The 13,074-nt window shown below is 44.6% G+C and overlaps 1 protein-coding gene across 1 annotated transcript in view; it reads right to left on the bottom strand.

Annotated features, from left to right (window-relative positions):
- Positions 1-659: 659 nt before the first annotated feature.
- The window catches only part of LOC146209706 (uncharacterized), a 69,450-nt gene continuing 57,035 nt past the window's right edge, over positions 660-13,074 (bottom strand). Inside the window, exon 8 of the mRNA XM_084580963.1 lies at positions 660-727. The gene's annotated coding sequence lies outside the window, so the exon portion shown is untranslated. The remainder of the gene's footprint in view (positions 728-13,074) is intronic.

Genomic DNA, 13,074 nt, shown 5'->3' with positions numbered 1-13,074 from the left:
GTAGTGTTCAGAGTACAGTCATATCATTTCGCTAGCAATTTACATCAAATTGTGGGGCAAGTTGAGGACTAGTTTGCGACAGGGATTCGAACTGATGACATATGCACCTTTGTCAAAACGTGGTGGTAAAACCGTTTCGCGTCTATTACTACTTAAACCTCCGAAATATTTCCTTCCTGATTTTGTTTTCTTTTTGCCCCTTTTTTATAATACATTCTTAAAGCTTCAAAATAATATTATCTTGCAAGAAAACGATTGTGGGTGCCCTTACCTTTATTGAGTTCTTTTTTGCGCTATTTTTATATCATGAGTTGCATGCCAAAACAATCAAGAGGCTAGGTGTTGAACCCTTTTGCTGCATTTTCAAGAACACAACGGAAAAGTAACACTAAGGTAAAAGGGAATGTAGACACTTGCATTAACTTTCCGCAAATGGTTACCTTATAGGAGGCGTGCATGAAGCGTACATTATTATTTGTTGGTTGTTTGGTACTATCGGTGCGTATGCGTGAACGTGCGTGCCTACTCCTGCGGCGTTTCATTCAGGAGTCTTTGAACCGATGGCTGAGAAAGTGCCCTGGATGCAGCATAAATGCATTCGCATGATTCTTGGGCTTGTTTAAGGCTCCATATGTTCAGAATAAAACTAGCACGTTAATGCCGGAAATAACAATCTTTATTGACCCGCCACCTACGCCGGATGCAGCCAAGGAGAAAGAAGCCGAAACTGAAAGGAAAGCAAAGAGCATTGCCCGTAAGTACGAGAAGCCAAGCATCGCAGTCGCGGTTATCAGCACTTATGTGGAGACAAATTTTAATAGAACCAGCATAATAAAACGCCAGTTTTATAGCGCTACCTATTGTAATATTAAGGGAGAAATAATTCGTCAGGATGCACTAACGGCGTTCATAGGTGCCATGGTTTTCAGGAAACCCCTACACTCTCCACCACAAATCAGACTACGGGGGCGAGGTTCTAACGGTCACAAGTTAGCCCTTGAAAGCCAGCTGGCAATAAAATTACCGCCTTTAGTTCACAGCTTTGCGTCCTCGACAATTTTGTTTCTAAAACTACGTTCGCTAAGTAAATGCGTAGAATTCATATTTAGCGTGTTTCACTCGCAGCGTACACAGACCCCTAGAGGAAATATCCTCGCTACTCCATTTACTGTGTCAGGTAATCAGAATTAGCAAGATCGAAGTTCTCGATGCAGCCACGACAAAACCACACAAAAATACAAACAAGGTCGAAATATAATGAGCTAACTCGATTTCTTACAGCAGTGGGAAATCGCTGAATTAAATGCTTTGTGACAAAATACACTGTAGTAGTGTGTCACGGCGCATCGTAGCTGAACAAAAGAGAAGTTGTCTCGTATGCCTAAAGCCAATTTCCAAACATCAGGAGACAAACTAAAAGCAGGGACGGCGTACTGAACAACGACATAATCCTGAAAGCACCCCTCGAGTACGCACACATTCAATGACTCTTCAATAAGGCACACACCCGCCGCGATCACTATGAGTCATAGGGACAGGGTATTGAACACCAGACCCCTAGAAAAAAAAACCCTCGGCCACGAAGGCGCATTGTGATGGAGTTCAGAATAAGAACGCCCTGAATCAGTGTCATGCCATAAAAAGATACAAAGAATAGAGAAAAAATTGGACTAGGGTTGTTGGCTTACTCGGAGTGTGTCGCGAATGACGAAACCCCTTTGATCTTATACGCAAGGGCGTTGGTTTTATATTAAAACTATGTCATTTCTTTGTAAACGGGTGAGTTGGTAATCAGCGCAAGTGTGTCTTTCCGCTGTCATCGCTACGTCGCACGTTTTCCAAATGTTCAACGTTACAGATCTCCGGGTGACCAAACACGAAACGAAGCTATTCATAAGAGTCTTTCTCAAAGCCCGTATGACGTTATCGAACAGTAAGCGCGACAAAGAATAGCCACTAAGACGGGCGATATCACACTGCTAAAACGCATGCCACTTGGAAGAGGCAGGCATAGAAAAAAATTTATCAAGGAGAGGCTTACTGTTCCCAAACAATCTTTAGAAATTAGTGCCATAAGAGAGGGATGGAGGAAAAACAAAGTCACCGAGCTAACGTGGTTCGATGAAAGCTGCGTAACTGCGTTCGAATGGCGAGCAATAGTTTAGCGCTCTGGACCGACGCTAGTATGCTGAGGAAGCTTGGGTGAGGCGCCTCAAAAATGAAGGGAAGGATTTCCTGACCGCATTGAGCAGCCTTGAAAACTTCGCTGCAAGCAGGAAACGGTGGTCACATAAAGAGAACAGAAATCACAGATACTGTCATTTGGACCGAACATTATGCACTGAAGCATGCGCATTGCTAGTTTGAGGAGGTTGAGTTTGAGGTTGCTGCTAGTTACAGGTCAAGTAAGCCTTGCGGATTCCACCGAAAATTGCTCTAATGTAGCGACACTTGAATTTTAAATATGGTTCAAAAGTCAGGCACGTGTATAACATCCTTTAAAATAGTTTGCAGTCACTCCTGCTGTCACTACCTGCAGTCCATAGCAGAGTCCTGGGGGAGCACTAAAAGAAGGCATGAAACCTCCTTTCTAAAACATCGTTTCCTCACGGGTATAGACAACGCCCTCAAGTTAACTATAGGGGACTCTTGTTGACTTAACGGAAGCGAACAATAATCTACTTTCTGCGCTGTGACCTGGATAGTAGGTATGGAAATGCTCTACCTCCGAGCACACAATCCAAGCGGAGAAGATGGCAGGCCTGCGCAATATACATTCACGCAGGATTGCGAGCACAGCCCGTAGGAATGAGATATAGAAAAATAACCTGGGATCTATTTAGCTCTTAGGTCACGCATGGCTTGACGGGAGAACATTAAAAGAAACTGAAATGACTGAGCACTGTTCATCTGAGGTTTATTCTTGCGTTAGGAGTTTGTTCAGCGTGTTAGAGAATCGGGCAAAAGATGAAAAAAAAGCAACACGTTACATTTACACACGCGGAAGAAAAAAAAAGCATTTATTGAAGCTCAGCATCGCATTGCTCAAGTTGAGGCCGCGTTACTCTCTTTGGTCACAGGTGTGCTTGCTATTCCTAATATGGCGTACAAATAATCTGTTTATTCAGCTCAGTTCAGTCGTTCAATCGTTTCTGAGTCTTCGTGACCCTATGGACCATATCACGTCAAGCTTTCCGGTCTCCCACCGTTTTCCTAACATCACATAGCTTCATCTTCAGTACCTCTAGTAATCCATGTAACCATCGCGATCGCTACCTACCCCTTCTCCGGTGACCCACAATCTTTCCCAACGAAGTGGCGTCCGTGTGCTGTGCGATGTCAGCGCACGTTAAAGATCCCCAGGTGGTCGAAATTACTCCGTAGCCCTCCACTACGGCTCCCCTTTCTCTCTTTCCACTTTCACTCCCACCTTCCTCCCTTCCCTTACGGCGCGGTTCAGGTGTCCACAGAGCAAGTGTGACAGATACTGCGCCTTTCCCTTCCTGTGAACCAACCAACCAACCATCAAAGTTTTCTCCAGCTACTCCTCTTTTCTCGTCAGATGACCAAAGAAGCTGAGCTTTAACTTTAGAATTTGACCCTCCAATTAGCAGTCAGGGTTTATGGTTGAAAATATCGACTGACTTAATCTTCTGGCAGTCCAAGGAACTCTCAAGAGTCTCCTTCAGCACCACAATTCAAACGCGTCAATTCTTTGGCGGTCTGTCTTCTTTACAGTCCAATTCTCGCATCCATACATCACAACTGGAAAGACCATAGCACGAGTTATACCGATCTTGGTTTGGCAGTCTGATGCCTCTGCTCTTTACTAGGCGGTCAAGGCTTGCCACGGCTCTCTTTCCCAGAAGCAGGCATCTCCTAATTTTATGGCTGCAGTCACCTTCAAGGGTAATCTTGGAGCCCAAGAAGAGAAAATCTGTCACGGCTTTCACTTGTCCCTGTATGTTCCAGGACCTGATAGGGCAAGACGCCATGATCTTTGCCTTTTTGTGTTCAGTTTAAGCCCAAACTTCTCACTCTCTTCTTTAACACGCGTCAGAAGTCTCTTGAGTTCCACTTCACTTTCAGCCATTAAAGTTGTTTCATCCGCATATCTAAGGTTGTTGATACGTTTCCCAGCAATCTTCACTCCAGCTGAAGACTCGTCCAGACCGGCCTTCCTCATGATGCAATCAGCATACAGGTTAAATAGGCAGGGCGAGAGTATGCAGCCTTGACTCACTCCTTTCTCAATCGGGAACTAATCCGTAAGACCTTGCTCAGTTGACTGTGGACTCTTATACTGTGGCCTCTTATATTTCATACAGGCTCCTAAGGAGACAGATGAGGTGAATTGGAGCTCCCATCTCTTGGAGAGCTCGCCACAATCTTTTGTAATCTACGCAGTCAAACGCTTTCACATAATCAATAAAGCAGAAGTAGATGGGTTTCTGGAACTCTCTTGCTTTTTCCATCATCCAGCGAAAGTTGGCAATCTGGACTCTAGTTCTTCTTCCCTTGAGAAACCCAGCTTGGATGTCCGGAAGCTCTCGATCCACATACTACTGCAGCCTACCTAGGAGGAATTTCAACACCACCTTGCTGGCATGCGAAATAAGCGCGATCGTGCGGTAGTTGGAACAATCTTTGGCACTGCCTTTGTTTGGAATAGGGACGTAAACTGACCTCCTCCAATCCTGTGGCCACTGCAGGGTTGTCCAAATTTGTTGACATAATGTATACAGAACGTTAACAGCGTCATCATTGTTTATTACCCTGCCATCAAAGCTTCCCGCGGTTACGGAGTTGTAGCCAACACCAAGGCTGAAACGAAACTTCGCTAGCATTCAAATGTCTGAAAAAGAACAAGCCCGCTGTTTTCCAATATTTGAAATTGCAGAAGAAAACTTAATATTCGGTGTGCACGTAGGAGCATAATCTTGCTAAATGTATTTCAATGTAACCAAAGTAGTGATAGTAGATAAAAATGTTGGCCGGGCATTGAGTACTGCAACACTCATGCTCTGAAACGGCACTCTGTCCGTCAAAATGCTGCGCAGAGGGATGAGAAGCTAGAATGCGTCTCGCTACGTCACGCTCGATTGCTCATATATTTAGCGCCGTTTATCAGAGACACTTGAGAGGCTAATTTTTTCGTAATGTGTGCGCAGTCAATAATCGGCATATAGGTAGTATCCGTTTTTCTTTCATGCTGTGAAGGAGTTGCCATCTTGCTTTCCGCCCTTCTCAAATAATGCACCAATAACCACGTGCTTTGAAACTGCAGAAAACTCCTTCATGTTGTATTTTCCGTACACCGAACACCAAAGGAGGTCTCTGTCGCATGTAGCAGCCCGTTGCCGCTACTCAGCGCGTAACAGTATTGTCGCACAGTCCTATGTGAAGGACCGCAAATTTCCGTACATTCTTCTTCAACCGAGAGAAATAAGCTGGTGTCCTTAAAACGTAATCGAATCTCCACAATAACCGTCGTTCGCCGAGATGAATGGCCACCGCCAGGCTAACGGTAATCTGGGCATTTGACCTCGGAACGGGCCAGTACCAAAATCGCTAACATTTGCGTCGTTGCCTCGGTGCAACAAGAGGCCGTTGCATTGTGACGCACAAGCAGTTACATAAACGACCGTTATGTGCCTTCTACGCTTGTGTGTTTGTTTGTACGACAATGTCTGCCTCGTCAAGAGGTTCGTCGACGCCGTCAGCTCGAGTAGCGAACCCCATAGCATCCGCGCAAGCGCGAAGCGTGCGTGCGTGAACGCACGGTCGGCCTTAATAGCGTTTCTCGTAAAGCTCCGCTATGCGAAAGTAGGACGACTGCAGATCACAAAGCGTTTCCTTTGATTCCAAGACTGAACACACGGCAACGGTGTTTGTCGCTGCGAAAGCGGCTTGGTTCTATTCGTTTGTAGCACAAGCAGTCTCCTGCTCCCGCTTTATCTTACTGTCAGCCGCTGCATGAAACTCAACGCTAACAAATAAATAAGCCGTACTAAATGCAGTTGTATCGAGTGAGGGCTCGGCTACTAGCGGCAAAAAATATGAGAGCAGCCTATCGTAAGCTACTATCCGTAATTTTCTGCGGCATTATTTTTGCGTTATTTTACCTTGCAAGGCCACATTTGTCGAACGTGCGTCGCATGCAATACAAAGCCACCACTTAGACACACGATACAAAGATCACCCAAAAGAATTAACGATCTCATCCGAAATAATTCCTCGGCTCGCATATTTAAATACACAGTGAGAACAAAGTGACTTAGGCCTCAGCATGCATGCGATCAGGCTCTAACTATAAAGCGGATTTTAACGGTAAATCCTTTTTTATAAGTTATAGAATAGAAATAATGAATTCCAACAAAAGTATTGCCCCCACCAGCCAGTTCCGCGAGCCAACTTTAGTGACGGTTAGATAATTGCAAGTCATGGTACCCTGCGTCTAGGCTACAGGATCATTCGGTTCTCAATGGTGACAACAGAGCTTGTGCTGTTCTCGAGGTGACGAGTATAGACTGGACGCCAGAAAAGAACAATCTAGCTTCCTTTTTTTTTTTCATAGAGCTTCTTTTCATTACTCTTTTTTTTTTACCTGTAAAATTAAACTTCGAAGCAATTGACGATGACTGTCCTTTTCCTCGCGCCAAACGAAGAAATGACAGAACAAGCAAGATTGCAAACCGCCATAAAAAAAAAAGAAAAAAAAAACGCGCATACAGTTTATATCGTGTGCAGTGGGCATTACAGTACGACCTTAGATGGCATAACATCTACTTGAAGTTTTTGTGCACCTTGTGCAGTGTGTTTAGGACTTTATAAAATAAACAAAAACGCCGCACGCAAACTTTTGTGACATGTACTAGCGTTATGTTTTGGGCGTGTGTTTCTGTTTGCACGGCTAAAGAGATCAACACGAGAAGACGAGGGTTAATATTAAAGCACACATGACAGCTTTTTATGTCTCCTTTTGTGTTAGCCCTCGTCTTTTCGTACCGCTTGTTCCCACTTTGCAAGATGGTTTTTCTTCGCTCTAAAGGATAACATGGCGACGCCTTCTCCGCGGCTACCAAATACTGTGTTAATATGAAATTTCAGTCATCCACTTTAGAAATTGTCAGGATTTTGACGGTTTAAACAAATGCCTAGAAGTATTTCGTTCCTTCAGCAATCTTTGGATGCGCCCCTTAAACGTACCGGGTAGTGTTTTTACTGACATAAATCGAAAGAGATGAACTTTTCTTCGTATTGGGGGGACATGGTAGGTTTGGTTTCGACTATGGAATTTAACGTCCCAAAGTGACTCAGGCTATAAAAGCCGCCCTAGTGGAGGACTGCAGAAATTTTACCACATGCAGCTCTTTAACTTGCACTGACATCGCACGGCACACGGGCGCCTAGCTTGTCGCCTTCATCGAAAAGCGACTGCCGAGGCCGAGATTCAATCACGCATCCCTGGACTAACCAATTCGAAATGTGTCCCAGAGAAAACGTTATGCATACGAAACCTATGTAGAATACTCTGGATTAAAGGCTCATTGGAAGGAAGAACACCGGGGGACAATTGGCTCCACCTTTATGGGTATGTAAGCGTCAGTGCATATAGTGCAGATTTCCACTTTTCTCAATGGCTTCCTTTATCGCCTTTCCTTGCAGAGCCCAGTCCACGTAAATCCACCTTGTTACTTTCATTATTACTAATACCATAATGTGTTCGCTCTGTCATTTTACCAACAGCCATTTTCATACAATCGTAATCTGCCGCACTCTGTGACCACCGTGCGTAGATATAAAGGCTCTCCTTCGAAAGTGTTAGTTACATAGAAGGAGGGGAGAGGGGGGGTGGGAGTTAGTGAGGAATACATGTAAAAAGAACGTCATGTTCGGTATTGTCATGAGGGGCGCCTGTGCTCTCGAGCTAACATGGCAATATGGCAACATTTTCGTTTTTGGCGTACGGGTCTCCTACAACTGCTCACTGCATACCCACAGCTCTTCGTTTATCTCTCTTTCCTGTGTTTTTTCACCAGGATAGGTTGGTGGGACAGTACACTTTCTCAAAGCTTGCATTGCAACATGCTCTCGGAGAAACAAATATCAAACAATCGTAAACTCAAACTCTACTAAGACCGCTTAAGGCCTCACCGCACGCCTTGTGGACAGATAAAAGGACCAATATCATAAAAAAGGTATTTATTATATCAGACGTGGCAGACTAAGCCGGTGATCGAAGCGTGTCAGATAGCAAAGGCGCTTTGAACAGAAACTTAAACAAGAACCAGCAAGAAAAACATCGCATCCCAAAAGACCTTCGACCTGCCACCGTCACAGAACCTATCTAAAGCCAGCCAGCAAAGTTGCCTTGCTGTGTAAAATAAGTAAGGCTTATCGCATATCGGAATTGACCACTCTTGAGCAACGAGAAAACGACTTTCTCAAGAGCACAAGCAGAAGCCAGCCGATCTGGCTGGGTACTTGAGGAAAGCACGCGGTAACTTGTTGGGCAGGGGAAAGACAGACCGATAATAACAATGAAAGGAAAATAGTGCGCCTCGCAAGGTACAGATTGAAACAAGCTGGAGCCCGGCATGCGTCATCACTTTCTGCCTCAAGTTCAGTTCGGTGCACGTGCGGCGAATTCGGTAGTAAAAACAAACAAAACAAAATAACTCTAAATGAGAAGATAGTTCGCCGTGCCTTGTTTACGGCCCCTGTCTAGTCTGCCGGAAAGCGTTACTCCATTACGTGCAGGCAGCTGTTTCCGAGAGGGCACCTCTGTCAAATCTTTGGTCCGACAAAGTGGTCGATAACAAAACAGTGCATATACCAAGTAGAAAGCGATGCAATTTAGACCTCCTCTGCATGCCGAGGCATGGTATATCTAATGCCTGATTTTGTGCGATTAGTTAGAGGTCCCCTTTTCCGGAAAATCCGGCGTTAGCGTTGGGATTGCGGCCGAAAAATCACGCCTAGCTCTGCCAGGTGGCAGTTCGCAGAAAACACGGCCACGCCCTGATTGGTCATCGGGTTATCTGATGTCCGAAGACAACGTGGCACGTCCGAAATGGTGGCCGCTGCCATTTCGGACTTCGCCTTTCATGTAGGAGGGTGATATCGGTGCTTAGTCTTTCAGTACACTTGAATGCCGCGTCATAAACGCTGCCCCTAGGCCGCGTAGGCACGATCGTGTGGCCTGATCGAAGCGTTGGATTTATACCTACGCATAGTGGCCTTGCACATAATCTGGCGTCCTGTGACTGTGCGCTAGTAAGAACGTATACAGGCACAAATAAAATTGCCGATTAATTCACTAGTAAAGTGTACGGACGCAGAGAGGATGCATAAAGGGAGCCGACAAACGGAAACCGTCAACCCCATCGCTTCAAAAGCGTAAAGGCGGAATTGCCTCCCTATCAGAGTGAAAGCGAATTCTACCAAATTAGCATAAAACAAAGTTAGCTCCGGGAAGTAAACATCATGGCTGCTCGATGCTTAACGTATTACTGAAGGTAGTGTTTAAAAGCAAAACCTTTGCGACTTGTATCCGATGTAGCACTTCTAGACCATCGCAAGTACTATGCATATTGTCTGAAAACCACATGCACCAAAGGGGCATAGGCGCTAGAACGTATGCGGTCGGCTGCGACCCTGTCTTTTCACTTTAATTATTGCTCACGCACAAGGCTGACTTATCGTAAAGAGGATCAGTTCGGCCTAGTGTGGCAGGCGAGGCATAATCTGGGCTCCTGATTTTCGCTCTGTATAATAGAGCCACGGGTGTTACTACACTACTACTTTACTGCTGAGGGGACGGAGGGGATGACTTCCATACTGCGGCCGTTCATGAGAGAAACAAGGTGATGTCGATTCAGAGAATTCTGTTTTTTTTTTTTTTTTAATAAACTATATCGCCGACTTTTATATTTAGTTGTGGTGCGCTTCAAGTGCTACTTTAAGGATTTGTCTTAGCTAGTAAAAGCTCTCATGAACATTTGTTCGTTTCCATTATGTACTAACCATTACGTAAGAGCGGTATTTAGAAGTGAGAAATACTAATTTCAGATTTGTCACAACTAAACGCAACTTTAGATACATGTAAATTTACGTGGCGTATCAGCAACAATATGCCCTCATTATGTTAGCATGCTGCAGGCTCCATGCCCTGGTCTTTTTAGGCTTGCCCTATAGCTAAGCTTAATTCTTGATGTTGTCGGAATGCCTGAGTTCTTTAAACTTAATTATTGCGTCGGAAGAATTATGTTATTGTAAAAGAGAAAAATAACTAAACCTAGAACTGGTAGACATGTTTTAGTTAAACTCGCAGGGTGCCTTTATGGCTCTAGTGGGACCGCCCCTTTTACGAGATTTTATAATTCTATGTTTGCTGTGTCAGGAGAAATACAAAGTCGAAAATGAAGCTGACTATGATCACTTGTTCGAGATATCATTGAGGAAGACTAATATTTTTCGATCATTTTGTGTGGAATAATAATGCTGACTGAACGGGACTGTCGATTTAGTTTACAACATTTTGCCCTATTTTGTTTGAAGAAAGTTTCACGTACATAAAGCTTTCCACATTTATTGTACCGGGGGGGGGGGGGGGGGGGGGGGTCTAATTTATTTCTGTGCTCTAACCTCGAAATGAATTCTTCCTGTGTATATATATGTGAAGCCTTCCTCGCACAACATACTGTGGCCGTCGGAAATACCTTGATTCATTGAAAACATGTTTATTTTTATTTTCGCATCTCCAGACTCTGCTGGTGTGGATGGAGTAGAGAGCTTCGCGCTTCAGGCTCTTTTGACCGGCATGTTAATGCTATGAAGCATTTGTGTACGTGAGGGCTTCAGGAATGCCTCGCGACCTTCATACGACCTTCGCCAAGTGCTACGCAGGGTATAGGTCGCACGCGAAGCCCAGCTTTTTGTCTAGTTTCTGAATATCTTTTAAACGGAGATTTAAATCCAGAACAGTAAAGGGAGCCAGTGCCTTCATAGTTCTGAAGGGTGTAAACTCAGCCTTCGGATATATCTTCCAAATCAATTTTTCGCACCAGGAAAGTAAGCGTTTCTACTCCGGACCCTTAAACCATTGCACAGTGTCGAAAGCACGTAAGCGAAGCTATCTGCTAGCTTTCACGACGCTAAAGTGGCGTCTGTCCCCGGCCTACGATCGAATAAGCGTGAGCGTGTCGTTTGCAAGCGTACAGATCTGAACGAACGTTTCTTTGCTACCTAGGGAATAGCGGAAGAATTAAAAAAAAAAAAAAAAACATTTTTACTCAAAACTGCAGCTCTGTGTTTTCCTTTAAAAGTAAGTTCTAGGTGAGAAGGAGGTCACTGAAACCTTAAACGCTATACGTCATCATAGAAACTGGATAAACTTCTTGAAATAATTTAAAGTATCAAATCTATGTTCTTTACGCACGAGCCATCTGTATTTCTTCACGAAAGTATAAAATACCATATTCATCCGCCTGCTTCGGCCAACTTCACAATATCAAGCATTTTACTGTTCGGTACGTGTCGGAAATATCCTCTTCGAAGCAAGTTTGCGAGCCGAAAGACAAATTTTATTAAATATATTGCTTTGGGTCACAGCCTAGCGTCGTGCCTAGCGCCTTGCGACAGTGAACTGGGCAAAAAAATACATATATATTGACCAAACCCACAATAAAACAAGCTTGCGCAAATGACACCAGATAGAATCGAAGAATACAGGCCGAGTGCAGACTTTCTGTAGACCAAGTCTACAGTGCCGTCCGGCTCGCGGTTGACAGTTTATTGCTTCTTCGCGGCGCTCTATATTCTCAAAATAAGCCCCCCTCTTCGACACCATCTCTTCTGCACCGCTGTTGGTTCTGCACCATTGATTATTTGAAGGTTTCTGTACTGTCGCTAGAAATGAAGCATTTGATCCTACTGGAGTTAGTGCCATTCATTTCCTCACCGGTGGCCCTTATTTCTACTTCCGTAAATGTTATAGCGCAGATTTTGTAGCGCGATTTAGATGCACATACGGGCTTTTTACGAGAGCACTTCATTACTGAGTTTACCGAGATGAACCTCTAAAAAAAAAAAAAAACAAAAAAAAACAAGAATTTCTCATGTATTCTGGCCATCTCAGTTTCTAATAAGTGCTGGGCAGCCAAAGCCGCACTAGGAAATAGATGACAACTGTTTTAAATTTACGAACGTTTTCTTGAAACGATAGGAACGCCCAGATTGGCATTCATTCCGTGTTTTAAATATTAACGCATGCCCTCCCTAAAATAACACGGTTTTGTAATAATGGGTAGGATATTTTGCTGTCTTTCGAGCTGGAGATAGAACTATAAATCGAATTTCTCAATCTTGGCTTTTTGGATAGATAACGTCCGCCAAGAGTAGCCTCCTGTTCAAGGGTAGACCGAGCCGACGTCAGTAAGTCTGCGTCGCTTTCTCACGGCGCGGCCCACCTCGGATGGTAGCCTCTTATTTCATTGGCTCAGCTGGAATGTGCAGGTCAATGTCAAGGCCCTGCGGCTACGCGTCTCGAACAAATCGCAGACTGCGTTGGCGGCTGACGCAGACCGGTTTTGTTTCTTTTTGCCGAGAGGCTGGGCGCGGTTGCACGGCGATTTCATCGGACATGTGCGCGACGTGCAATAGGTTGCGAGAGGTCTTAGCGTTGTTTGAATAGAGCGCGTTGTATCGCTTGGAGGGAAGTCCACGTTGTCTGTTTAAGTAACATGTGATTTATAGGCTCCACCGGTTCATGGCCGACATACTTGCGGGAGACGGCACATTTCCATCTGGGTAGTTGTACACATGAACGACAACGCCTACAGCGTCCGCGGCTCCAACGGCTGAATCTTACGGCTGAGGCAAAGCAGTAAAATTGAAGAGATTAAACCCAAAGATTGAAAGCTTCCGTCTCTATAAAGTGCGGCTTTTCCGCTCTGCTCAGATGGTAAATGAACGGAATGGATGACTCGCATTTTAAAGCTTTCGCCCTCATCACGTGCTCTTCCCATGCCACGTTTGTACAAAGGCATTTTGCATGCAACAATCAGAAGC

Source organism: Amblyomma maculatum, chromosome 1 (assembly GCF_055883805.1).
Source record: "Amblyomma maculatum isolate TAMU_Amacu chromosome 1, ASM5588380v1, whole genome shotgun sequence".
Taxonomy (NCBI): domain Eukaryota; kingdom Metazoa; phylum Arthropoda; class Arachnida; order Ixodida; family Ixodidae; genus Amblyomma; species Amblyomma maculatum.
The sequence above is the reverse complement of the archived record's forward strand: the minus strand, read 5'-3'. Positions and strand labels throughout refer to the sequence as shown.